The 27665-nt window shown below is 44.0% G+C and overlaps 2 long non-coding RNA genes across 5 annotated transcripts in view; both read left to right on the top strand.

Annotated features, from left to right (window-relative positions):
• Positions 1 to 27665, top strand: part of LOC132508553 (uncharacterized) — a 105517-nt gene that overhangs the window by 40278 nt on the left and 37574 nt on the right. The window lies entirely within an intron of this gene.
• On the top strand, positions 1035 to 11112 carry LOC132508568 (uncharacterized). The gene is made up of 3 exons (XR_009536667.1): positions 1035 to 1078; positions 9293 to 9307; positions 10558 to 11112. It is a non-coding gene; the product is annotated as an uncharacterized LOC132508568 (long non-coding RNA).

Consider the following 27665-nt stretch of genomic DNA (forward strand, 5'->3'; position numbering starts at 1 on the left):
CACCCTGGGAAGGAGGAGTGTTGTCAATAGGTTCCGTGACAGACCTTTTGCCTGCTGAAGCCATAAATGGGGGTTGGGAGAACAGGAGCCAAATCGAATATGACTGCCTGACATGGAGGTGTGGTGTTCATATGTACAGTGTCAGAGTTGCTACCTGCTGTAGTACCCATGACGGCTGCAGCCCTAAATGGGGGTTGAGGAAAACAGGAACCGAATGGAAAATGACAGCCTGGGAAGGAGTTGTGTTGTCCACAGGTTCTGTGTCACACTTCTGCCTCTTTATGATGTAAAAGGTGGGCTGGGGAAAACAGGAGCCAAATGGAAACTGACAGCCTGGAAAGGAGGTGTGTTCTCTATAGCTTCATTGTCAGACCCTCTGCCTGCTGAAGCCATAAATGGGGTCTGGGGAAAACAGGCGCCGAATGGAAAGTGACAGACTGGGAAGGAGGTTGGTTGTCCATAGGTTCAGTGTCAGAGCATCTGCCTGCTGAAGTTGTAAATTTGGGGCTGGGGAAAACAGGAGCCAAATGGAAAATGACAGTCTGGGAAGGCAGTGTGTTGCCCATAGGTTCAGTGTCAATGCTTCTGCCTGCTGAAGCCGTAAGTATGGGGCTGGGGAAAACAGGCGTCAATTTGAAAATGAGACGTTGGGAACAAGGTGTGTTGTCCACAGGTTCAGTGTCAGAGCTTTTGCCTGTTGCAGCCGACAATGGGGGGATGGGGAAAACAGGCGCCGAATGGAAAGTGATAGCCTGAGAAAGAGATGTTTTGTCCATAGGTTCTGTGTCAGAGCTTCTGCCTGCTTACGCCATAAATGGGGGCCTGGGAAAAAAACAGGAGTGAATGGAAGGTGACAGCCTGGGTAAGAGGTGTTTTGTCCATAGTTTCAGTGTCACAGCTTCTGCCTGCTGAAGCCATAAATGGGGGACTGGGGAAAACAGCAGCCGAAAGGAAAATGACAGCTGGGAAGTTGGTGTGTTCTCCATAGGTTCATTGTCAGATCTTCTGCCTGCTGAAGCTGTAAATATGGGGCTGGGGAAAACAGGAGCCGAATGGAAACTGACAGCCTTGGAAAGAGGTGTTTTGTCCATAGATTCAGTGTCAGAGCTTCTGCCTGCTGAAGCTGTAAATGAGGGCTCAGGAAAATAGGAACCGAATAGAAAATGACAGCCTGGGAACGAGGTGTGGTTTCCATTGATTCAGTGTCAGAGTTCTGCCTGCTGAAGCCGTAGTGTGAGCCTGGGGAAACCAGGTGTCAAATGAAAAATAACACCCTGGGAAGGAGGTGTGTTGTCTAGAGGTTCAGTGTTGAGTTGCTACTTGCTGTAGTACCCATGGCAGCTGAAACCCTAAATGGGGGTTGAGGAAAACAGGAGCTGAATGGAAAATGAAAGCCTGGGAAGGAGGTGTGCTGTCCATAGGTTCGGTGTCAGAGCTTCTGCCTGCTGAAGCCGTAAATGGGGGGAAGGGGAATACAGGAGCCGAGTGGCAAATTACAGCTTGGGAAGGAGGTGTTGTGTCCATAGGTTCAGTGTCAGAGCTTCTGCATGCTGGAGCCGTAATTGGGGGTTTCGGGGAAAACAGGAGCCAAATGGAAAATGACAGCCTGGGATGGAGATGTGTTGTCCAAAGGTTCAGTGTCAGAGCTTCTGCCTGTTGAAGCCGACAATGGGGGGATGGAGAAAGCAGGAGCCGAATGGAAAATGACATCCAGAGGAGGAGGTGTGTTGTCCATAGGTTCAGTGTCAGAGTTTCAACCTGTTGAAGTACCAATGACGGCTGAATCCGTAAAAGGGGGGCTGAGTAAACCAGGAGCAGAATGGAAAATGACAGCCTGGGAATGAGGTGTGGTGTCCATAGGTTCAGCGTCAGAGCTTCTGCCTGCTGAAGCCGTAAATTGGGGTTCGGGAAAACAGGAAACGAATGGAAAATGTCAGCCTGCGAATGAACTGTGTTGTCCACAGTTTCAGTGTCAGAGCTCCTGCCTCTGCAGGCCAAAATGGGGGCCTGGAAAAAAAAACAGCCCAATGGAAAATGACAGCCTGGGAAGGCAGTGTGATGTTCATAGGTTCAGTGTCAGAGCTTCTGCAAGCTGAAGCCGTAAATGGGGTCTGGGGAAAACAGGAGCCGAATGGAAAGTGACAGCCTGGGAAGGAGGTGTTGTGTCCATAGGTTCAGTGTCAGAGCTGCTACCTGCTGAAGTACTGATAACGGCTGAAGCTCTAAATGGGGGGCTCAGGAAAACAGGAGCCAAATGGAAAATGACAACCTAGGAAAGAAGTGTGGTGTCCATCGGTTCAGTATCAGAACTTCACCTGCTGAAGCTATAAACGGGTGGCTGTGGAAAACAGGAGCCGAATGGAAAATGACAGCCTGGGTAGGAGGTGTGGTGTCCATAGGTTCGGTGTCAGAGCTTCTGCCTGCTGAAGCCGTAAATTGGGAGCTGGGGAAATCAGGAGCCGAATGGAAAATGACAGCCTGGAAAGGAGGTGTGTTGTCTATAGCTTCATTGTCAGATCTTCTGCCTGCTGACGCCGTAAAAGGGGTCTGGGGAAAACAGAAGCCGAATGGAAAGTGACAGCCTGGGAAGGAGGTGTTTTGTCCATAGCTTCAGTGTCAGAGTTTCTGCCTGCTGAATCCGTAAAGAGGGGCTGGGGAAAACAGGAACTGAATGGAAAATGAAATCCTGGGAAGGAGGTGTGGTGTCCATAGGTTCGGTGTCAGAGCTTCTGCCTGCTGAAGCCGTAAATGGGGGTTTCGGGGAAAACAGGAGGTAAATGGAAAATGACAGCCTGGGATGGAGTTGTGTTGTCCAAAGGTTCAGTGTCAGACCTTCTGCCTGTTGAAGCCTACATTGGGGGGATGGGGAAAACAGGAGCCGAATGGAAAATGACAGCCTGAGAAGGAGGTGTGTTGTCCATAGGTTCAGTGTCAGAGCTTCAACCTGTTGAAGTACCTATGACGGCTGAATCCGTAAAAGTGGGACTGAGGAAACAGGAGCAGAATGAAAAATGACAGCCTGGGAAGGAGGTGTGGTGTCCATAGGTTCAGTGTCACAACTTCTGCCTGCTGAGGCCGTAAATTGGGGGGCTGGGGAAAACAGGAGCCGAATGGAAGATAACAGCCTGGGATGGAGGTGTTGTGTCCATAGGTTCAGAGTCAGAGCTGCTACGCGCTGAAATACCGATGACAGCTGAAGCCGTAAATGGGGGCTGCGGAAAACAGGAACCGAATGGAAAAAGACAGCCTGGGAACGAGGTGTGGTTTCCATTGATTCAGTGTCAGAGCTTCTGCCTGCTGAAGCCGTAAGTGTGAGCCTGGGGAAACCAGGTGTCAAATGAAAAATAACACCCTGGGAAGGAGGTGTGTTGTCTATAGGTTCAGTGTTGAGTTGCTACTTGCTGTAGTACCCATGGCGGCTGAAGCCCTAAATGGAGGTTGAGGAAAACAGGAGCCGAATGGAAAATGAAAGCCTGGAAGGAGGTGTGGTGTCCATAGGTTCGGTGTCACAGCTTCTGCCTGCTGAGGACGTAAATTGGGGTTCGGGAAAACAGGACCCGAATGGAGAATGTCAACCTGGGAATGAAGTGTGTTGTCCACAGTTTCAGTGTCAGAGCTTCTGCCTCTGGAGGCCATAAATGGGGGGCCTGGAAAAAACAACAGCCAAATGGAAAATGACAGCCTGGGAAGGCGGTGTGATGTTCATAGGTTCAGTGTCAGAGCTTCTGCCTCTGGAGGCCATAAATGGGGGCCTGGTAAAAACAACAGCCGAATGGAAAATGACAGCCTGGGAAGGCGGTGTGATGTTCATAGGTTCAGTGTCAGAGCTTCTGCCAGCTGCAGCCGTAAATGGGGTCTGGGGAAAACAGGAGCCGAAAGTAAAATGACAACCTAGGAAAGAAGTGTGGTGTCCTTAGGTTCAGTGTCAGAGCTTCTAACTGCTGAAGCCGTAAATGGGGTCTGGGGAAAACAGGAGCCGATGGAAAGTGACAGCCTGGGAAGGAGGTGTTGTGTCCATAGGTTCATTGTCAGAGCTTCAACATGTTGAAGTACCCATGATGGCTGAATCCGTAAAAGGGGGGCTGAGGAAAACAGGAGCAGAATGGAAAATGACAGCCTGCGAAGGAGGTGTGGTGTCCATAGGTTCAGCGTCAGACATTCTGCCTCTGAAGCCGTAAATGGGCGGCTGGGGAAAACAGGAGCCAAATGGAAAATGACAGCCTGGGAAGGAAGTGTGTTGTCCATAGTTTCAGTCTCAGAGCTTCTGCCACTTGAGGCTGTAAATGGGGGCCTGGAAAAAACAGGAGCCCAATGGAAAATGACAGACTGGGAACGAGGTGTGGTGTCCATAGATTCAGTGTCATAGCTTCTGCCTGCTGAAACCGTAAGTGTGAGTCTTGTGAAACCGGGTGTCAAATGAAAAATAACACCCTGGGAAGGAGGTGTGTTGTCCATAGGTTCTGTGACAGACCTTTTGCCTGCTGAAGCCATAAATGGGGGTTGGGAAAACAGGAGCCAAATAGAAAATGACTGCCTGACATGGAGGTGTGGTGTTCATATGTACAGTGTCAGAGTTGCTACCTGCTGTAGTACCATGACGGCTGCAGCCCTTAATGGGGGTTGAGGAAAACAGGAACCGAATGAAAAATGACAGCCTGGGAAGGCGGTGTGTTGCCCATAGGTTCAGTGTCAATGCTTCTGCCTGTTGAAGCTGTAAATGGGGGGCTGAGGAAAACAGCAGTCGAATGGAAAATGACAGCCTGCGAAAGAGGTGTGGTGTCCATAGATTCAGTGTCAGAGCTTTTGCCTGTTGAAGTGGAAAATGGGGGGATGGAAAATTCAGGAGACGAATGGAAAATGACAGCCTGGGAAGGAGTTGTGCTGTCCACAGGTTCTGTGTCACACTTCTGCCTCTTTATGATGTAAAAGGTGGGCTGGGGAAAACAGGAGCCGAATGGAAAATGACAGCCTGGGAAGGAGATGTCGTGTCCATAGGTTCAGTGTCAGAGCTTCTGCCTGCTTAGGCCATAAACGGGGGCCTGGAACAAACAGGAGCCCACTGGAAAATGACAGCCTGGGAAGGAGTTGTTTTGTCCATATTTTCAGTGTCAGAGCTTCTGCATTCTGAAGCCGTAAATGGGGAGCTGGGGAAAACAGGAGCCGAATGGAAAATGACAGCCTGGGAAGGACGTGTGTTGTCCATAGGTTCAGTGTCACAGATTCCGCCTTCTTACCATGTAAATGGGTGGCTCGGAAATACAGGAGCCGAATGGCAAATGACAGCCTGGGAAGGATGTGTGTTGCCCATAGGTTCAGTGTCAGAGCTTCTGCCTGCTGAACACGAAAATGGGGGTCTGGGGAAAACAGGAGCGGAAGGGAAAGTGACAGCCTGGGAAGGAGGTGTTTTGTATATAGGTTCTGTGTCAGAGCTTCTTCCTGCTGAAGCCGTAAAGGGGGGCTGAGGAAAACAGGAACCGAATGGAAAATGTCAGCCTGGGAACGAGGTGTGGTGTCCATAGATTCAGTGTTAGAGCTTCTGCCTGCTGAAGCCGTAAGTGTGAGGCTTGGGAAACCAGGTGTCAAATGAAAAATAACACCCTACGAAGGAGCTGTGTTGTTCATAGGTTCAGTGACACAGTTGCTACGTGCTGTAGTACCCATGACGGCTGAAGCCCTAAATGGGGGTTGAGGCAAAGAGGAGCCGAATGGAAAATGACAGCCTGGGAAGGAGATGTGGTGTCCATAGGTTCAGTGTCAGATCTGCTACCTGCTGAATTACCGATGACGGCTGAAGCCCTAAATGGGGGGCTCAGGAAAACGGGAGCCGAAAGTAAAATGACAACCTAGGAAAGAAGTGTGGTGTCCTTAGGTTCAGTGTCAGAGCTTCTAACTGCTGAAGCCGTAAATGGGGTCTGGGGAAAACAGGAGCCGAATGGAAAGTGACAGTCTGGGAAGGAGGTGTTTTGTCCATAGCTTCAGTGTCAGAGTTTCTGCCTGTTGAAGCCGTACATTGGGGGCTGGGGATTGCAGGAGCCCAGTGGAAAATGACAGCGTGGGAACGAGGTGTGGTTTCCATTGATTCAGTGTCATTGCTTCTGCATGCTGAAGCCCTAAATGGGGGTTGAGGAAAACAGGAGCCGAATTGAAAATGAAAGCCTGGGAAGGAGGTGTGGTGTCCATAGATTCAGTGTCAGACCTTTTGCCTGCTGAAGCCATAAATGGGGGTTGGGAAAACAGGAGCCAAATAGAAAATGACTGCCTGACATGGAGATGTGGTGTTCATATGTACAGTGTCAGAGTTGCTACCTGCTGTAGTACCCATGACGGCTGCAGCCCTAAATGGGGGTTGAGGAAAACAGGAACTGAATGGAAAATGACAGCCTGGGAAGGCGGTGTGTTGCCCATAGTTTCAGTGTCAATGCTTCTGCCTGCTGAAGCTGTAAATGGGGTGGTGGGGAAAACAGGAGCCTAATGGAAAATGACAGCCTGGGAAGGGAGTGTGGTGTCCATAGATTCAGTATCAGAGCTGCTGCCTACTGAAGCCATAAATGGGGGGCTGGGATAACAGGAGCCCAGTGGAACGTCACAACCTGGGAAGGAGGTGTGTTGTCAATAGATTCACTAAGAGAGCTTCTGCCTGCTGAAGCTGTAAATGGGGGGCTGAGGAAAACAGCAGTCGAATGGAAAATGACAGCCTGCGAAAGAGGTGTGGTGTCCATAGATTCAGTATCAGAGCTTCTGCCTGTTGAAGTGGAAAATGGGGGGATGGAAAATTCAAGGAGACGAATGGAAAATGACAGCCTGGGAAGGAGTTGTACTGTCCACAGGTTCTGTGTCACACTTCTGCCTCTGTATGATGTAAAAGGTGGGCTGGGGAAAACAGGAGCCGAATGGAAAATGACAGCCTGGGAAGGAGGTGTCGTGTCCATAGGTTCAGTGTCAGAGCTTCTGCCTGCTTAGGCCATAAACGGGGGCCTGGAACAAACAGGAGCCCACTGGAAAATGACAGCCTGGGAAGGAGTTGTTTTGTCCATATTTTCAGTGTCAGAGCTTCTGCATTCTGAAGCCGTAAATGGGGAGCTGGGGAAAACAGGAGCCAAATGGAAAATGACAGCCTGGGAAGGAGGTGTGTTGTCCATAGGTTCAGTGTCACAGATTCCGCCTTCTTACCATGTAAATGGGTGGCTCGGAAATACAGGAGCCAAATGGAAAAAGACAGCCTGGGAACGAGGTGTGGTTTCCATTGATTCAGTGTCAGAGCTTCTACCTGCTGAAGCCCTAAGTGTGAGGCTTGGGAAACCAGGTGTCAAATGAAAAATAACACCCTAGGAAGGAGTTGTGTTGTCCATAGGTTCAGTGACACAGTTGCTACGTGCTGTAGTACCCATGACGGCTGAAGCCCTAAATGGGGGTTGAGGCAAAGAGGAGTCGAATGGAAAATGACAGCCTGGGAAGGAGATGTGTTGTCCATCGTTTCGGTGTCAGAGCTGCTACCTGCTGAAGTAGAGATGACAGCTGAAGCCCTAAATGGGGGGCTCAGGAAAACAGCGGCCGAATGGAAAATGACAGCCTGGTAAAGAATTGTGTTGTCCATAGGTTCAGTATCAGAGCTTCTACCTGCTGTAGCTGTAAATGGGTGGCTGTGGAAAACAGTAGCTGAATGGAAAATGACAGCCTGGAAAAGAGGGGTGTTGTCTATAGATTCATTGTCAGAGCTTCTGCCTGCTGAACCCATAAATGGGGTCTGGGGAAAACAGGAGCCGAATGGAAAGTGACAGCCTGGGAAGGAGGTGTTTTGTCCACAGGTTCAGTGTCAGAATTTCTGCCTGCTGAATCCGTAAAGGGGGGCTGGGGAAAACAGAAACCGAATGGAAAATGACAGCCTGGGAAGGAGGTTGGTTGTCCATAGGTTCAGTTTCAGAACTTCTTCCTGCTGTAGCCATAAATGGGGGGCTGGGGAAAACAGGGGCCCAATGGAAAGTGACAACCTGGGGTGGAGGTGTGTTGACCATAGGTTCATTAAGAGTGCTTCTGCCTGCTGAAGCTGTAAATGGGGAGCTGAGGAAAACAGGAGTCAAATCGAAAATGACAGCCTGCGAAAGAGGTGTGGTTTCCATAGATTCAGTATCAGAGCTTCTGCGTTCTGAATCCGTAAGTGTGGGGCTGGGGAAAACAGGCGTCAAATGAAAAATGACACCGTGGGAATGAGGTGTGTTGTCCACAGGTTCAGTGTCAGAGCTTCTGCCTTTTGTAGCCAAAATTGGGGGGATGGGGAAAACAGGAGCCAAATTGAAAATGACAGCCTGTGAAGGAGGTGTATTGTCCATAGGTTCAGTGTCAGAGCTTCAACCTGTTGAAGTACCCATGACGGGTGAATCCATAAAAGGAGGGCTGAGGAAAACAGGAGCAGAATGGAAAATGACAGCCTTGTATGGAGTCGTGGTGTCCATAGGTTCAGTGGCACAGCTTCTGCCTGCTGAGGCTGTAAATCATGGTTCGGGAAAACAGGACCCGAATGGAAAATGACAGCCTGAATGAAGTGTGGTTTCCATAGTTACAGTGTCAGAGCTTCTGCCTCTTGAAGCCATAAATGGAGCCCTGGAAAAAACAACAGACCAAATGAAAATGACAGCCTGGGAAGGCGGTGTGATGTTCATAGGTTCAGTGTCAGAGCTTCTGCCTGCTGAAGCCGTAAATGGAGGGCTGGGAAAAACAGGAGCCGAATGGAAGATGACAGCCTGGGATGTAGGTGTTGTGTCCATAGGTACAGTGTCAGAGCTGCTACCTGCTGAAGTACCGAGGATGGCTGAAACCCTAAATGGGGGGCTCAGGAAAACAGGAGCCGAATGGAAAATGACAACCTGGGAAAGAAGTGTGTTTTCCATAGGTTCAGTGTCAGAGCTTCTGCCTGCTGAAATTGTAAATGGGTGACTGTGAAAAACAGGAGCCGAATGGCAAATGACAGCCTGGGTCGGAAGTGTGTTGTCTATAGGTTCATTGTCAGAGCTTCGGCCTGCTGAAGTCGTACATTGGGGGCACAGGAAAACAGGAGGCGAATGGAAATTGACAGCCTGGGAAGAAGGTTGGTTGTCTATAGGTTCAGTGTCAGAGCTTCTGACTTATGAGGCCATAAATGGGGGCCTGGAAAAAACAGGAGCCGAATGGAAAGTGACAGCCTGGGAAGGAGTTGTTTTGTCCATAGGTTCAGTGTCAGAGATTCTGCATTCTGAGGCCGTAAATCGGGGGCTGGGGTAAACAGGAGCCGAATGGAAAATGACAGCCTGGGAAGGAGGTGTGTTGCCCATAGGTTCAGTGTCAGAGCTTCTCCCTGCTTACCACGTAAATGGGGGGTCTGGGGAAAACAGGAGCTGAATGGAGAATGAGAGCCTGGGAAGGAGTTGTTTTGTCCATAGGTTCAGTGTCAGAGCTTCTGGCTGCTGAAGCCGTAAATGGGGGGCTGGGTAAAATAGGAACCGAATGTAAAATGCCAGACTGGGAAGGCGGTTTGTTGTCCATAGGTTCAGTGTCAGAGCTTCTGCCTGCTGACGACGTAAATTGGGGTCTGGGGAAAACAGGAGTCTAATTGATACTGACAGCTTGGGAAGGAGGTGTGTTGTCCATAGGATCATTGTTAGAGATTCTGCCTTCTGAAGGAGTAAATGGGGGGCTGGGGAAAACAGGAGCCAAGTGGAAAGTGAAAGCCTGGGAAAGAGGTGTTTTGTCTATAGGTTCAGTGTCAGAGCTTCCTCCTGCTGAAGCCGTAAAGTGGGGCTGGGGAAACTGGAAGCGAATGGAAAATGACAGCCTGCGAAAGAGGTGTGGTGTCCATAGATTCAGTGTCAGAGCTTCTGCCTGCTGAAGCAATAAGTGTGAGGCTTGGGAAACCAGGTTTAAAATTAAAAAAAGCACCCTGGGAAGGAGGTGTGTTGTCCATAGTTTCAGTGTCAGAGCTTCTGCCTGCTGAAGCCATAAATGGAGTGGTGGGGAAAACAGGAGCCGAACGGAAAATGACAGCCTGGGAAGGAGGTGTGGTGTCCATAGGTTCAGTGTCAGAGCTTCTGCCTGCTGAAGCCGTAAATTGGGGTTCGGGAAAACAGGACCCGAATGGAAAATGACAGCCTGGGAAGGAAGTGTGTTGTCCATAGTTTCAGTGTCAGAGCTTCTGACACTTGAGGCCATAAATACGGCCTGGGAAAAACAGGAGCCGAATGAAAAATGACAGCCTGGGAAGGAGGTGTGTTGTCCATAGGTTCAGTGTCAGAGCTTCTACCTGCTGAAGCCTTAAATGGGGGGCTGGGAAACAGGAGCCAAATAGAAAATGGCAGCCTGGGAAAGCGGTGTGTTGTCCATAGATTCTGTGTCAGAGCTTCTTCCTGCTGAAGCCGTAAATGGAGGGCTTGGGAAAACAGGAGCCCAATGGAAGGTGACAACCAAGGAAGGAGGTGTTTTGTCCATAGGTTCACTATCAGAGCTTCTGCCTGCTGCAGCCGTAAAGGGGGCCTGGGGAAAACAGGAACCAAATGGAAAATGACAGGGAAGGAGGTGTGGTGTCCATAGGTTCAGTGTCAGAGCTTCTGCCTGCTGAAGCCGTAAAGTGGGCTGGGGCAAACAAGCGCCGAATGGAAAATGACAGCCTTGGAAGGAGGTTTGTTGTTCATAGGTTCATTGTCAGACCTTCTGCCTGCTGAAGCCATAAATTTGGGGCTGAGGAAAACAGAAGCCGAATGGAAAATGACACCTTGGGAAGGAGGTGTGTTGTCCATAGTTTCATTGTCAGAGCTTCTTCCTGCTGAAGCCATAAATGGGGGGCTGGGGAAAACAGGAGCCCAATGGAAAGTGACAGCCTGGTAAGGAGGTATTTTGTCCATAGGTTCAGTATCAGAGCTTCTGCCTGCTGAAGCCATAAGTGTGAGACTTGGGAAACCAGGTTTAAAATAAAAAAAAGCACCCTGGGAAGGAGGTGTGTTGTCCATAGTTTCAGTGTCAGAGCTTCTGCCTGCTGAAGCCGTAAATGGGGTGGTGGGGAAAACAGGAGCCGAACGGAAAATGACAGCCTGGGAAGGAGGTGTGGTGTCCATAGGTTCAGTGTCAGAGCTTTTGCCTGCTGAAGCCGTAAATTAGGGTTCGGGAAAACAGGACCCGAATGGAAAATGACAGCCTGGGAAGGAAGTGTGTTGTCCATAGTTTCAGTGTCAGAGCTTCTGACACTTGAGACCATAAATGGCGGCCTGGGAAAAACAGGAGCTGAATGAGAAATGACAGCTTGGGAAGGAGGTGTGTTGTCCATAGGTTCAGTGTCAGAGCTTCTACCTGCTGAAGCCTTAAATGGGGGGCTGGAAAACAGGAGCCAAATAGAAAATGACAGCCTGAGAAGGAGGTGTGCTGTTCATATGTTCAGTGTCAGAATTGCTACCTGCTGACGTACCCATGACGGCTGAAGCCCTAAATGGTGGTTGAGGAAAACAGGAGCCGAATGGAAAATGACAGCCTGGGAAGGCGATGTGTTGTCCATAGGTTCTGTGTCAGAGCTTCTGCCTGCTGAAGCCGTAAATTGGGGGCTGAGGAATACAGGAACCGAGTGGAAAATGACACCTTGAGAAGGAGGTGTGTTGTCCATAGGTTCAGTGTCAGAGCTTCAACCTGTTGACGTACCCATGACGGCTGAAGCCCTAAATGGGGTGCTCAGGAAAACAGGAGCCAACTGGAAAATGACATCCTAGGAAGGAGTTGTTTTTTCCATAGGTTCAGTGTCAGAGCTTCTTCCTGCTGAAGCCGTAAATTGGGGCTCGGGACAACAGGACCCGAATGGAAAATGACAGCCTGGGATAGAGGTTTTCTGTCCATAGTTTCAGTTTTGGGGCTGCTACCTGCTGAAGTACCCATCACGGCTTAAGCCCTAAATGGTGAGCTCAGGAAAACAGGAGTCTAATGGAAAGTAACACCCTGGGAAGGAAGTGTGTTGTTCATAGGTTCAGTGTCAGAGTTTCTGCCTGCTGAAGCTGTAAATGGGTGGCTGGGGAAAACATGAGCCGAGTGGAAAATGACATCCTTGGAAGGAGGTGTGTTGTCCATCAGTTCAGTGTCACAGCTTCTGCCTGATTAAGCCGTAAATGAGGGGCTGGAGAAAACAGGGGCCGAATGGAAAATGACAGCCTGGGTAGGAGTTGTGTTGTCCATAGGTTCAGTGTCAGAGCTGCTGCTTGCTGAAGCACTGATGACGGTGAAGCCATAAATGGTGTTCTGTGGAAAACAGGAGCTGAAACAGTAAATGCGCGGCTGGGGAAAACAGGAGCAGTAGGGGGAGAGGCTCTCTGCTTCCCATCAGAGGTCCCACATATGGGCTGAAGGTTGGTTTGGAGTCCAAAGGGATGGTTAAAATTTGGGGTGTCGCAGGGGACCATCGGCACAGGTGGGGTGATAGACACTGGGACCTCCGCAGGGTGCCTCTTGTCCACCCTGAGATCTGGGGGAGACCTAAACATGGCAGCTTTGGAAGAGGCAGTAGTATCCATGTAGACATCAGTGTGTGCAGTAGACTGGAAGGTGAAACTTCCAGATGCCGTGACCATTCTCGTGGAAGGGATTGCCATAGAAGTCATGGGCTGCCCAGTTAAAATAGGGGGATTGATGGTAGGGACTGGAAGAGGGGTAGGTAAGTATAAAGGAGGGGTAGGATCTGCAGAAATGCGTGTTGGGGGTTCCTTTTTGTGGGATGGTGGCTGTAAGGAGAAAGCTGGGATGCTAGGAGGTGGAGGGAGGTCAGAAATAAGAGGTGTGTGGTTGTGACTGAATGAAAGGGACCTTCATTCTTCTTTAGTGGAATTCCCCAAATGGGATCAGAAGCTGAAGCAGGAAGAGAATCAACAGGACTGGCAACTTAGGGACTGTGTATCTTGTTTCCTGATCAATATTAGGTGTTGGGGAAGGAGGAGGGACAGACAGGATGGGGGACATGGAATATAGGTTGGCCAAGTCGGTGGTAGTAGCAGGGACCTGCAAAGTGTGAGCGGCCGGGGGCAGGGAGTCTGCAGTCTGTGAGGCAGGTGGGGAGAGAGAAGGGGCAGACTGAGGGGCACTGCAGTCTTCCTTGACCGTCCTTATATTATTCAGGATCTTGTTCCACTGACACTCAGTGTTCTTCTCCATGGTACCTGGGTTTTTGGCAGCAGCTAAGCACGGAAGCTTAGGAGGGAGCAGCTCACCTCGATCCCATGTCAGTGCCTCGATCCCCGACGGGGACGACCTCAGCCCTGGCAGCAGCAGAAAAAGTGGCAGGGGAATCTTCCTCTTGTAGGGCCTACTGCTGGTAGATACCAGGGAAGAGGAGCTTTTTGATTGGATGTGTGAAGACTTTTCACACTGCAGCTCCTTCCCAGACATCAGTGAGCCTGGTGATTTGGGCCGGTGGTCTTCACCCAGCACTTCTTTTGTTGGCCTCTCCAGCAGCAGGGAGAAGCATGCAGTTGGGGCAGAGAACACCATGGCACGGGATGGGACCTTCACCTCCCTCTACTTTGGGGAAGGAACTGGGAGGTGACTGGATGGTAGCGGCTTCCTAACTTTGACTACTTGCTCAGGGCAGAAGTAGTATTTGGATTACTCTGATAGCTATCCTAATAGATAACATTTTGTTCATTTAAATAGTTTTAATGAGAGAGCTGGGAACTAGGGAACACAGCATCAAGAGTTTTATAATGCATTCTGTAGAGTTCTTTTTAAGTGTGTACAAATATAAAAAATATATGCATGCATATACACCTCTGTTACTTTATTTAGTGCTTTACAAGAGTCCCTCAAGGAAGGGGTAGTAGCAACTATCAGTATCCTTCCTTTGCGAAGAGCTTAATTTATGCAAAATTACATCATAATTTATTTGTAACTGAGAAACTAGACTTAGTTATTGAGTAGACCCTCCCTAGAGACCTATGACATTAATAAAACCAACAAAAATTTGTTCAGTTTCCAATGATACACACACTACAGACTGAATTATGAGCCATCCTTTTTTTTTTTTTTCCACTACGTGGACCTCTCACTGTTGTGGCCTCTCCCGTTGCGGAGCACAGGCTCCGGACACGCAGGCTCAGCGGCCATGGCTCACAGGCCCAGCCGCTCCGCGGCATGTGGGATCTTCCCGGACCGGGGCATGAACCCGTGTCCCCTGCATCGGCAGGCGGACTCTCAACCACTGCGCCACCAGGGAAGCCCTGAGCCATCCATTTTAATGAAGGGAGGAGGTGATTTAACAAATACAGAGCAAACAGAGTATTAAGTTTTGTCCTCCATTAATATTAGTAACCGATAAAGTGGGCTCCAACGCCTTCAAGATAGCTTGAGACCATCATCTCTGATTCATGGGCAGGGGGATGTTCAGCCAGGATGTCTTTCTCTGTCACTGAGAAAAATTTCCATAATATATAATGATACCTACTGAAACTGATATGGGGCATTTGGGTAATTAGGAATCTGTTAGCATATTTTTCTCTCTTCTCTTTTTCATATATGTCATCTTTTTCAGCAGAAATATTTGGCTAATATTGGAAAGTAACACGAGTAAGAAAGGATATGATAAGATTCCTTGGACATTCTTGTTTCTTAAAAAACAACTGCTTTCTTTCTGTGTTAGAAGTAAGTTCAGATTCAAATGGAAAGCATGGCCTCCTGGAGCTGTTAACACCTTCACTTAGTCTTGGATGTGAGCAGTAGCACAGAATTCTGGTGGAACTCAGTAAGACTCCAAATGGGTACCAAATAAGTGTGTCATGGAAAGCACACCATAAGCAGGGTGAAAACTAGATGTGAATGGGGCAGCAGGAATGGTGGAGACACACATATTGCACATGTCTCCTCTGCTCATGTGTATATTTTATTGTCCTATAAATTTTACTTACAGAACGTAAGTTCAAAGATAAAATCATTAAGAATTTCAAGACAGCAATAGCACAGCATGAAACCAAGCAAGCGTGGGGCCCTTCTGAGCATGGTTCATGCAGGATTTGATCGACTGATAAAAGAGCCAGGCTCTGAGATACCCACACCATGTCAGTGACAGAAGTTCAAGCTACAAATATTGAAGCAGCCCTCACTGCCACTCAGGCACGGAAAGGCCTGTCACTGAGAATGAACCAAAATGTAAATTTAGGAGATAATTTATGGATATTTAGGACTTTGGATTTTTAACCCACAATAACAAGAAAACTTCATTTCAAAAGAGAGTGTGAGGTCTTTATGTTTGCTTTGGTTGTTGAGGGTCCTTTGTGGTTACATATCAATTTTGGAGTCGTTTCTTCTATTTCTGCAAAAATAGGGGATTTTGATAGGCATTGCATTAAATCTGTAGGTAGCTTTGTGTAATATGGACATTTTAACAATAGTTCATGAACATAGGATGTCTTTCCATTTATTTATGTCTTCCTTAATTTCTTTCAATAACGCTGTAGTTTTGTTTTGTTTCTGTGGTACACGGGCCTCTCACTGTTGTGGCCTCTCCCGTTGTGGAGCACAGACTCCATATGCGCAGACTCAGTGACCATGGCTTACGGGCCCAGCCGCTCCGCAGCATGTGGGATCTTCCTGGACCAGGGCACAAACCTGCGTCCCCTGCATCGGCAGGCGGACTCTCAACCATTGCACCACCAGGAAAGCCCAACGCTGCAGTTTTCTGTGTACAAGTCTTTCATGTCTTTGGTTAAGCTTATTCCTAAGTATTTTATTCTTTTTGATGCTATTGTAAATGGAATTGTTCTCCTAATTTCTTTTTCAGATTCTTCATTGTTACTGTGCAGAAATGCAAGTGATGTGTATATGTTGATTTCATATTCTGCAAACTTTGCTAAGTTGTTTTATTCTAATAAATTTTTTGTGAAATATTTAACATTTTCTGTATCTTTTTCAATAGTTTCCCTTTCAGCCTAAGTGTATCCTTAAATCTAGGGGACATTTTGACCACCATCTGAGGCTTTCATCTTAATTCTCAACTTATTCAGAGTCTTACTTGGTTAATGTTCTCCTCATTGTTTGCCAGTTTGGAGAATCCACCAAAATGTTCTACTCAAGGTGAGACCTCTTTTCTCTTCCACCTCTGAACCTGAATATCGCTTATTACTTACTTCATTCTCTTAGAACTTAGCATTCGAAGTTTAAATGGTGATCTTTCTTAAAGGAGGTCAATGTGCTCACCGAATTCAAGACCTCTGGTGAGTTGTGTCAAGTGCGTAGGAATCATATTAACTTGTTGGCTGTTACCCCCCTGGAAACATTCCTAAAGTGGCATTTGAGCTTGATATTCACGTTTATTGGACACCGCATTAAAGAGTTTAACAGAATAAGAGTAAGCTGGTCTTTCCTAAAGCAGACTTTATCCAAGGGTGACCTTGTAGTCACCTGCATCAGGCTCATCCTCATTGAGTCATTGAGTGCCCTCAACCCCCCTAAACTGTAAACTCCTTATAGACAAGACTTATGTTTTATAGCTCTTGTTCCCCTTCCCTATACCTAAACATGCTTGGAATAGAAGGTGCCTCTACGAACAGGTGTTGCTTTATTTTAAACTACATTTAGTACATGTATATGTTCATTTCCCTCTGGGAAAGGAGGCTACATTCCACAGGACTCAAATATCAAGCCTTTAAACTTCCTTGAACCCATAGATATATAAATAGTTGCATAACTATCCTCCCTCTATACAACTCTAAGATGGTCATATAAAAGTATGGTCATTAATTTTTTTTGTCTTTTTTTGTTTTTGCGGTACGTGCGCCTCTCATCTTTGTGGCCTCTCCGTTGCGGAGCACAGGCTCCGGACACTCAGGTTCAGTGAACATGGCTCAGGGGCCCAGCCGCTCCGCGGCATGTGGGATCTTCCCGGACCAGGGCATGAACCCGTGTCCCCTGCATCGGCAGGCGGACTCTCAACCACTGCGCCACCAGGGAAGCCCCCATTGTTTTTAATTGCAAACAGATAATAAGCAAAGTGAAAGGAACTTCTTCCACCAAAGTAAATGCCAAAGTTCAAAAAGTCAAATTAATATGGGGTTTGTTACTATTCTAAATAGTAAAGAACACTGACAAGAAATATCACAGTGCTGGTTGCTATTATCATCTTTTCATTTTCCATTACAGTTGTTTATATTATCTTCATGGGATATCACTGAAGTTATCAAGTTATCAAGTTAACTTAATAGTCAAATTAAAAAACAACATCTTCATGGGATATCACTGAAGTTATCAAGGTTTCTTAATAGTCAAATTAAAAAACAAAATCCCTTGAAATGCCAATACAAAGAAAAATGAGTCAGAACATGAAAAAATGTTTTAGGCAAGTTGACAACATATATTCTTTGCTCATTTCTCTTTTTGAGGGAAGTTCCATCTTATTCACACCCACATGTACAATAGACTGAATAAAATACAACCCCATCACTCAATCCCGATAAAAAAAAAGGAAAGACAAGCTGGTTCCAGAAAATTCCTCTATTTATTCCTAGTATCTGGTTGCATCTGGCAAAAAAGAGCATTTTGAAATATTCTCTAAATTTTTGTATTTTATTTTATAATTTGCTTATTTATCTCAATGTAAATATTAAAAACACATGAGAAATATTTTAACATTTGGCATTTGACGATTCCTATCTATTTCATTAATGTTTCCTTTGCGTCCTATGATGATCTTTTGGGATAGACAGCACACACCACTCTCATACTCCCCAGAGTCTATAGCCCCATACACGTGCAAAATAGCTTGTGGGTCTGCGTTAACATACTCTTGGTTGAGGCAGGAAGGCTGTAGAGTACATAGTTTTTACACCTGAATATTTTAAGTGTTTTTGGAAAGTAACCCTAGTTTGAGTGCAAGTTCCATCGATTTATCAAATGCATCTCAGGTATACCTAGGTATGTCCAGTAAAATGGTAAGGCTATATTACTGGGAGACTACATGAGCAAGTGGAAAGACATCCGTGAAAGAATATATTATAACCAAGAGTCACATATAATATGTCAATCAAATAGAATGTAGATCCCAGAAACATATCCACACATATAAGGACAATTGATTATTCAACAGAGCTGCAAAGCGAATTTCTAGGAGAAAGGATAGTCTTCTTGACCAATGGTGCCAGAAGCATATAGCACACGGATACTGTGCATGGATAGCCATATGCAAAAGTATGACCTTTGATCCCTACTTCACACCACATGAAGAATTAACTAAATGTAGATCAAAACATAAATCTCTAAAACGTGGACAAAATCTTTTTGACCTTGAGTTAAGCAAAGATTTCCTAGAGATGACACCAAAAACAAGATCCATAAAAGAAAAAAAGTGATAAATTGGGTTTCATCTTTGGAAGCCATTATTAATAAAAGAAAAGCCACAGGTTGGAAGAAAATATTTACAAATTATATACCTGAAAAAACTTGTGTCTCTAACATGTATAGAACTCTCAAAACTCAGTAATTAGAAATTTTTTTTAAATTAACAACATGGGTAAAAATATTTAAAAAGAGATCCTGCCAAGGAGGTGTACAGATGCAAATAAGCACATGAAGTTGCTCAATGTAATCAATTATTAGCTAAATGAAAATGAAAGCCCCAGGAGATACCACTACACACGTATTGAATGGCTAAAATTAGAAAAGTCCAACCACACCAAGTATTGGTGAGGCAGTGTAGGAACTGCAAGTCTTTTACACTGCTAGTGGGAAGGAAAATGGTACAGTCACTTCAGTCAACAGTTTGGCTGTTTCCTTATAAGTCGAACATACACCTGCGGTATGATCCAGGCTTTCTGCACCTAGATATTTATGCAAGAAAAATCAAAGCATATGTTCATACAAAGACTTGTACATGGATCGTCACAGCATCTTTATTTTTAATAGAATTGTAACAACCTCGAGCACCCATCAACAGGCAAATGAATAAACGTACTGTGGTATACTCATACAGTGAAACACTACTCAGCAAAGTGATTGACTATTGATACCCACAAAAATATGAATTGCTCTCAAAAACATTACATTGTGTGAAAGAAACTAGATAAAAGAGTCCTCACTGTGTGAATCCATTTATGTAAATTTCTAGAAAATTGCAAACACGTGTCTAACGATAGAGTGATATAGCATATCAGTGGTCACTTGGGGATGTGGAGGGGTGGAATGTGAGGGGAAAAAGGGGCTTTATGAATGAGGCATAAAAACACTTGCAAGTGATGGATATGTTCCTTCTCTAGATTGTGTTGGCAGGTCCATGGGTATATGCATATTTCAGAACTTAAATTGTGTTCTTTAAGTATGTGCAGTGTACTGTGTGTCCGTTCTATTTAACAGAGCCATTAGAAAAAGGCTAAGAACAGACGTTTGTCTCAACAAACAAATGTAGCAAAGAACAGAAAAGTCAAGTACAGTATGATCTCTGTCAGTTGAATTTTCCTACAGTTTATTTCCCTCAAAAAATATATCCCAGTTCTTAAAAGAGATGGGACTCTTAATAAAAGTTAAAAAAAAAAAAAAACCGGCAAAGCCATCAGCAGGGTGAGCTCCAGCTACTTTTCAATTGTGGGACACTAGGTGCACGGTGCAGACATGCTAGGATGTTTGTTCTTCCTGCCCAATATTTTAGAGAGGATATTAAACACCCCTGTGAAATGCCTGCAAGTGATGGCCAGAGTGGAGTTTGGAGAATGATGTCTGTGATCTTTAATACGGTGGTGCCTTTGTAAAGAGTCTCAGAATTTCCAGGGTAATTGTGGAGTCAACTTCTTTTTGTTTTTTGGATGATATATATGTCTAACTCACCTCAAGAATATATCCACGTAGACTTGAAGTTAGGGACCAGCTGGTGTAAATTTGTGTGGTTATCTCCTGACCTAACCTTTTAGCTTCTTTTTGTTTCTTGATTGTAGTTAAGCTTCATCTTGCCTCAGGGCCTTTGTATTTGTTTTTCCCATGTTTTGGAAATATTATTTCCAGAAACATTGTCCATAAATGATTCCTTTCTATTCTTTGGCACTCATCTCTTAAAGATAGTTTTTCCTTGATTGTCCTACCAGCCTAACTTAGTCCCAATTTATCAGATTACTTTACTTCTTTCACAGAATAATAATAAAAACAAATATTATCTTTGGTGTCTCTTTGTATTTAGATGAACTTCTTCCCAAAGAACTCAAGCCCCACAGCGACAGAGGTTGTTACCTTTCTTATCCCTTATTCTGTGTCTTAGAACTGTGTCTGGCATGTAGTAATCACTCGAGGTCTGTTGACTGTGTAAAGAATATGTGAGTAGATGAACAGATTTGGAGTTATTTAAGGTCGCTCTTAATGATGGCTGGTGTTGGTGATTAAATTAACATTGTAGGTTTTAGAGTTGGAAGTGATCTTGCTGAGTCTCAGAGCTACGGCAAAACTCTCCCTACTGTAGCATCCCTGACAGATGATCAAGTCTGAGCTTGAATAACTGTATATGAAAGACCCTAACCAGGGCAACCTTGTAGCTGTCTTCAAGCAGATCACAGCCTTCCATGGGAGTTTGCTCTCTATTAGTCAGCTGTAATTAGGAGAAAACGGTTTGATTTACCCAGAATCATCTTCTCTCAGTCTCCTTGTTCTAGTTCCTAGAGAATAGACAGGACAGAGTTTCCTCTAAATTACATCCTTTGGGTTTGCACTCCTGCTTGTAATAAAAAAAGCACCATGCTATGGCAAAATTCCCCTTGATTGTCTGCCACTTGTTGCTACATTCCTTGTTAGTGTTTAGAAATAATTTGTCTTAATGTTCCATATTATAATTGATGGAGTACAGAAATAAAAGAGATCTCGGGTTTATGTCTTAAGCAATCAGATATTTTAACTTACCCTTTTAATGTATTTAATGCTGACACTGTGAGGAATTGAGCAGTATAGTCACCGCGTTATTGCCATTGCTGAAAAAATGTATTTATGGTCACTTTGAAAGCATTAGTGATGGGGGAATTGTCAGCTACATCTTAGAGCTGTGAGCATTTCTCAAAAAGTTGTGATACGAAACACCTCTGCCTTTTCTTGTATTTCTGTTACATTCAACTACTTCACAAAAAGCATTCGTCATATTCCTGAAACAATGATGGGCTTAGTTGAGATTCTTTTGGGTCCTAAGTGACCAACGTGTGCATAATAGTGTCGAGTAACACAGAGCCTGGATGTTTGGCTCCAGACTGAAAGCCCCATGGAGTCGTTTTTTCACATCTGTTCACCAATGTGTATGAATGGGAGAAAACCAAAGATCTGGTTTGTTTGATCAAGGGGAGCCACACTCCTTTTACTTTTGCTGTGAGAAACAAGTAAAGAGGTGTAAAATATCTGAAAAGAGCCTCTTAAGGTTTGGTAGAACGCTTAAGTGGGATATAGAGAATATACAGCAAAAAGAAAAGCAAGTGAGTACTGCTGGCAAACTTTTTCAAGGACAGCTAACAAATTAATAATAGTAGTAACAACAATAGTAAGATTGATTTTAAAAGACTTAAGAGTGGCATGGATTCCGAACCACTCTACATGTATTAACTCCACGCCACAGCCCCGTAAAATGGGTGAGGTTATTAAGCCCTTGATTTTCAAAGAGGAAGTGAAACACAAAGAAGTACCACTCCTGAACTCCCACCACTAATAAGTGGTGGAGCTGGGGAAAAAAGATCCAGGCAAATTAATTTTAGAGTTAGTGCTCTTCACCCGTAGGTTATATCCCACAGGTAATATTTGCACATTTTGAAATCACTTTACAAATACTATTTTTACCCCTAAAGTACACAGGGAATACCCAGGGAAATTGGCATTCTAATTATTTTTATATCTTTGCCAATAATCTGTTAACTTTTGGCAGTTCAGTATCCTTCCCCAACTTCTTAAAAATTCAGCCTACAATCCAAAAAAATAAGGGCTAGTGAAAATAAATGTCTTGTAAATCCAGTTCAAGAGAGCAACTAAAACCTAAGGCCCCCAAGGATGTAAAAGAGAAAGCAAAGGAAAAGAAGAGACAAGAAGCCCAAACCCTATGATTAAGCTCCAGGTTGTTAGGTAAAGGGGCATTTAATTAATGCTTCTTTAATACCGTGTGCACAGAGGCATGGCTCTACAGAAGCCAAGGAGTCTCCCTTTCATCACTGATTCATGGTATGCACCTGGCAGGGTCACTTCCTTCTTTGAGCCTCAAAGCTTTTCATGAAGACACTGAGGGAAATGGAACAAGGTTAGCTCTCACAAGCCAGCTCTCATGTTCTCTCATGTTACCTGTGAGTCTAGGTAAGTGCCGAATGTCTTTAACATGACAGATTATATTTTTTCTTAACCATTTCTCTTCTCCTGATTTTTACGTAATTTCTTTTTTTTTTTAACATCTTTATTGGAGTATAATTGCTTTACAATTGTATGTTAGTTTCAGCTTCACAACAAAAAGAATCAGTTATGTATATACATATATTCCCATATCTCTTCCCGCTTGCGTCTCCCTCCCTCCCACCCTCCCTATCCCACCCCTCCAGGCGGTCACAAAGCACCGAGCTGATCTCCCTGTGCTATGCGGCTGCTTCCCACTAGCTAACTACCTTACTTTTGGTAGTGTATATATGTCCATGCCTCTTTATCGCTTTGTCACCGTTTACCCTTCCCCCTCCCCATAGCCTCAAGTCCATTCTCTAGTAAGTCTGTCTTTATTCCTGTTTCACCCCTAGGTTTTTCATGACATTTTTTTTTTTAATTCCATATATATGTGTTAGCATACGGTATTTGTCTCTCTCTTTCTGACTTACTTCACTCTGTATGACAGACTCTAGGTCTATCCACCTCATTACAAATAGCTCAATTTCGTCTCTTTTTATGGCTGAGTAATATTCCATTGTATATATGTGCCACATCTTCTTTATCCATTCATCTGATGATGGACACTTAGGTTGTTTCCATCTCTGGGCTATTGTAAATAGAGCTGCAATGAACATTTTGGTACATGACTCTTTTTGAATTATGGTTTTCTCAGGGTATATGCCCAGTAGTGGGATTGCTGGGTCATATGGTAGTTCTATTTGTAGCTTTTTAAGGAACCTCCATACTGTTCTCCACAGTGGCTGTATCAATTTACATTCCCACCAACAGTGTAAGAGGGTTCCCTTTTCTCCACACCCTCTCCAGCATTTATTGTTTCTAGATTTTTTGATGATGGCCATTCTGACTGGTGTGAGATGATATCTCATTGTAGTTTTGATTTGCATTTCTCTAATGATTAGTGATGTTGAGCATTCTTTCATGTGTTTGTTGGCACTCTGTATATCTTCTTTGGAGAAATGTCTATTTAGGTCTTCTGCCCATTTTTGGATTGGGTTGTTTGTTTTTTTGTTATTAAGCTGCATGAGCTGCTTATAAATTTTGGAGATTAATCCTTTGTCCGTTGCTTCATTTGCAAATATTTTCTCCCATTCTGAGGGTTGTCTTTTGGTCTTCTTTATGGTTTCCTTTGCTGTGCAAAATCTTTTAAGTTTCATTAGGTCCCATTTGTTTACTTTTGTTTTTATTTCCATTTCTCTAGGAGGTGGGTCAAAAAGGACCTTGCTGTGATTTATGTCATAGAGTGTTCTGCCTATGTTTTCCTCTAAGAGTTTGATAGTTTCTGGCCTTACATTTAGGTCTTTAATCCATTTTGAGCTTATTTTTGTGTATGGTGTTAGGGAGTGATCTAATCTCATACTTTTACAAGTAGCTGTCCAGTTTTCCCAGCACCACTTATTGAATAGGCTGTCCTTTCTCCACTGTACATTTCTGCCTCCTTTGTCAAAGATAAGGTGACCATATGTGCGTGGGTTTATCTCTGGGCTTTCTATCCTGTTCCATTGATCTATCTTTCTGTTTTTGTGCCAGTACCAAACCGTCTTGATAACTGTAGCTTTGTAGTATAGTCTGAAGTCTGGGAGCCTGATTCCTCCAGTTCCTTCTTTCGTTCTCAAGATTGCTTTGGCTATTCGGGGTCTTTTGTGTTTCCATACAAATTGTGAAATTTTTTGTTCTAGTTCTGTGAAAAATGCTAGTGGTAGTTTGATAGGGATTGCATTGAATCTATAGATTGCTTTGGGTAGTAGAGTCATTTTCACAATGTTGATTCTTCCAATCCAAGAACATGGTATATCTCTCCATCTATTTGTATCATCTTTAATTTCTTTCATCAGTGTCTTATAATTTTCTGCATACAGATCTTTTGTCTCCTTAGGTAGGTTTATTCCTAGATATTTTATTCTTTTTGTTGCAATGGTAAATGGGAGTGTTTTCTTGATTTCACTTTCAGATTTTTCATCATTAGTATATAGGAATGCCAGAGATTTCTGTGCATTAATTTTGTATCCTGCCACTTTACCAAATTCATTGATTAGCTCTAGTAGTTTTCTGGTAGCATCTTTAGGGTTCTCTATGTATAGGATCATGTCATCTGCAAACAGTGACAGCTTTACTTCTTCTTTTCCGATTTGGATTCCTTTTATTTCCTTTTCTTCTCTGATTGCTGTGGCTAAAACTTCCAAAACTATGTTGAATAAGAGTGGTGAGAGTGGGCAACCTTGTCTTGTGGAAATGCTTTCAGTTTTTCACCATTGAGGATGATGTTTGCTGTGGGCTTGTCATATATGGCCTTTATTATGTTGAGGAAAGTTCCCTCTAGGCCTACTTTCTGGAGGGTTTTTATCATAAATGGGTGTTGAATTTTGTCAAAAGCTTTCTCTGCATCTATTGAGATGATCATATGGTTTTTCTCCTTCAGTTTGTTAATATGGTTTATCACATTGATAGATTTGCGTATATTGAAGAATCCTTGCATTCCTGGAATAAACCCCACTTGATCATGGTGTATGATCCTTTTAATGTGCTGTTGGATTCTGTTTGCTAGTATTTTGTTGAGGATTTTTGCATCTATGTTCATCAGTGATATTGGCCTGTAGTTTTCTTTCTTTGTGACATCCTTGTCTGGTTTTGGTATCAAGGTGATGGTGGCCTCGTAGAAGGAGTTTGGGAGTTTTCCTCCCTCTGCTATATTTTGGAAGAGTTTGAGAAGGATAGGTGTTAGCTCTTCTCTAAATGTTTGATAGAATTCGCCTGTGAAGCCATCTGGTCCTGGGCTTTTCTTTGTTGGAAGATTTTTAATCACAGTTTCAATTTCAGTGCTTGTGATTGGTCTGTTCATATTTTCTATTTCTTCCTGATTCAGTCTTGGCAGGTTGTGCATTTCTAAGAATTTGTCCATTTCTTCCAGATTGTCCATTTTATTGGCATAGAGTTGCTTGTAGTAATCTCTCATGATCTCTTTTATTTCTGCAGTGTCAGTTGTTACCTCTCCTTTTTCATTTCTAATTCTATTGATTTGAGTCTTCTCCCTTTTTTTCTTGATGAGTCTGGCTAGTGGTTTATCTATTTTGTTTATCTTCTCAAAGAACCAGCTTTTAGTTTTATTGATCTTTGCTATTGTTTCCTTCATTTCTTTTTCATTTATTTCTGATCTGATTTTTATGATTTCTTTCCTTCTGCTAGCTTTGGGGTTTTTTTGTTCTTCTTTCTCCAGTTGCTTGAGGTGCAAGGTTAGGTTGTTTATTCGAGATGTTTCCTGCTTCTTAAGGTGGGCTTGTATTGCTATAAACTTCCCCCTTAGAACTGCTTTTGCTGCATCCCACAGGTTTTGGGTCGTTGTGTCTCCATTGTCATTTGTTTCTAGGTATTTTTTGATTTCCTCTTTGATTTCTTCAGTGATCACTTCATTATTAAGTAGTGTATTGTTTAGCCTCCATGTGTTTGTATTTTTTACAGATCTTTTCCTGTAATTGATATCTAGTCTCATGGCGTTGTGGTCAGAAAAGATACTTGCTACAATTTCAATTTTCTTAAATTTACCAAGGCTTGATTTGTGGCCCAAGATATGATCTATCCTGGAGAATGTTCCATGAGCACTTGAGAAAAATGTGTATTCTGTTGTTTTTGGATGGAATGTCCTATAAATATCAATTAACTCCATCTCGTTTAATGTATCATTTAAAGCTTGTGTTTCCTTATTTATTTTCATTTTGGATGATCTGTCCATTGGTGAAAGTGGGGTGTTAAAGTCCCCTACTATGAATGTGTTACTGTTGATTTCCCCTTTTATGGTTGTCAGTATTTGCCTTATGTATTGAGGTGCACCTATGTTGGGTGCATAAATATTTACAATTGTTATATCTTCCTCTTGGATCGATCCCTTGATCATTATGTAGTGTCCTTCTTTGTCTCTTCTAATAGTAGTTGTTTTAAAGTCTATTTTGTCTGATATGAGAATTGCTACTCCAGCTTTCTTTTGGTTTCCATTTGCATGAAATACCTTTTTCCATCCCCTTACTTTCAGTCTGTATGTGTCTCTAGGTCTGAAGTGGGTCTCTTGTAGACAGCAAATATATGGGTCTTGTTTTTGTATCCATTCAGCCAATCTGTGTCTTTTGGTGGGAGCATTTAGTCCATTTACATTTAAGGTAATTATCGATATGTGTGTTCCTATTCCCATTTTCTTAATTGTTTTGGGTTCGTTATTGTAGGTCCTTTCCTTCTTTTGTGTTTCTTGCCTAGAGAAGTTCCTTTAGCAGTTGTTGTAGAGCTGGTTTGGTGGTGCTGAACTCTCTCAGCTTTTGCTTGTCTGTAAAGGTTTTAATTTCTCCATCAAATCTGAATGAGATCCTTGCTGGGTAGAGTAATCTTGGTTGCAGGTTTTTCTCCTTCAACACTTTCAATATGTCCTGCCACTCCCTTCTGGCTTGCAGAGTTTCTGCTGAAAGATCAGCTGTTAACCTTATGGGGATTCCCTTGTGTGTTATTTGTTGTTTTTCCCTTGCTGCTTTTAATATGTTTTCTTTGTATTTAATTTTTGACAGTTTGATTAATATGTGTCTTGGCGTATTTCTCCTTGGATTTTTCCTGTATGGGACTCTCTGTGCTTCCTGGACTTGATTAACTATTTCCTTTCCCATATTAGGGAAGTTTTCAACTATAATCTCTTCAAATATTTTCTCACTCCCTTTCTTTTTCTCTTCTTCTTCTGGAACCCCTATAATTCGAATGTTGGTGCGTTTAATGTTGTCCCAGAGGTCTCTGAGACTGTCCTCAGTTCTTTTCATTCTTTTTTCTTTATTCTGCTCTGCAGTAGTTATTTCCACTATTTTATCTTCCAGGTCACTTATCCGTTCTTCTGCCTCAGTTATTCTGCTATTGATCCCATCTAGAGTATTTTTAATTTCATTTATTGTGTTGTTCATCGTTGCTTGTTTCATCTTTAGTTCTTCTAGGTCCTTGTTAACTGATTCTTGCAATTTGTCCATTCTATTGTCCATTCTATCTCCAAGATTTCGGATCAACCTTACTATCATTATTCTGAATTCTTTTTCAGGTAGACTGCCTATTTCCTCTTCATTTGTTAGGTCTGGTGGGTTTTTATCTTGCTCCTTCATCTGCTGTGTGTTTTTCTGTCTTTTCATTTTGCTTATCTTACTGTGTTTGCGGTCTCCTTTTTTGCAGGCTGAAGGTTCGTAGTTCCTGTTGTTTTTTGTGTCTGTCCCCAGTGGCTAAGGTTGGTTCAGTGGGTTGTGTAGGCTTCCTGGTGGAGGGTACTAGTGCCTGTGTTCTGGTGGATGAGGCTGGATCTTGTCTTTCTG

This window comes from Lagenorhynchus albirostris, chromosome 2, assembly GCF_949774975.1.
Source record: "Lagenorhynchus albirostris chromosome 2, mLagAlb1.1, whole genome shotgun sequence".
NCBI lineage: Eukaryota > Metazoa > Chordata > Mammalia > Artiodactyla > Delphinidae > Lagenorhynchus > Lagenorhynchus albirostris.